Source organism: Trachymyrmex septentrionalis, unplaced genomic scaffold (genome assembly GCF_001594115.1).
Source record: "Trachymyrmex septentrionalis isolate Tsep2-gDNA-1 unplaced genomic scaffold, Tsep1.0 scaffold109, whole genome shotgun sequence".
NCBI classification, from domain to species: Eukaryota; Metazoa; Arthropoda; class Insecta; order Hymenoptera; family Formicidae; genus Trachymyrmex; species Trachymyrmex septentrionalis.
Window position 1 is genome coordinate 273,590 of NW_017304217.1, and position 461 is coordinate 274,050.

General features: G+C 29.9%; 1 protein-coding gene across 1 annotated transcript in view; it reads left to right on the top strand.

Moving 5' to 3' along the window:
- The first annotated feature begins 181 nt into the window (after window positions 1–181).
- LOC108748634 (probable glutamine--tRNA ligase) overlaps window positions 182–461 on the top strand; it is a 5,332-nt gene continuing 5,052 nt past the window's right edge. Inside the window, exon 1 of the mRNA XM_018486894.1 lies at window positions 182–199. The gene's annotated coding sequence lies outside the window, so the exon portion shown is untranslated. The remainder of the gene's footprint in view (window positions 200–461) is intronic.

Consider the following 461-nt stretch of genomic DNA (forward strand, 5'->3'; position numbering starts at 1 on the left):
AATATTTAAGCGGTTCTAGGCGATGCTTCGCAACTGCAAGCCGAAAGAACTAAATTTGAGATTGAATGCTAATCATGCTAATGGATGCTACTTTGTCTAAATAGGAATTTTTCAGGAACTTAATAAATAACGTCTAGGGAGTGAGAGAAAAGGAGTTTCACATTCTATTTTGGTGCTATTTTACATTTTTAAGCTGATGGTTTGTATCCGTACTATAATGATCCAGATATAAAATTCCTCACAATTAATTACAATTAATCGAATGATTCATAAACCTTTTCAATTGCACTTAAAAATTCTTCATACGAAATACAAACGTTTTGGAATAGTAATTCTTTCAACCAGAGTACTTGTTTAGTCAAATACATTTAAATGCTTACACCATGCATGTGTATATCTACGTGAAATGACATCTTAATATTTGTTCTATTATATGTATAATTCCTTACATTATACATATA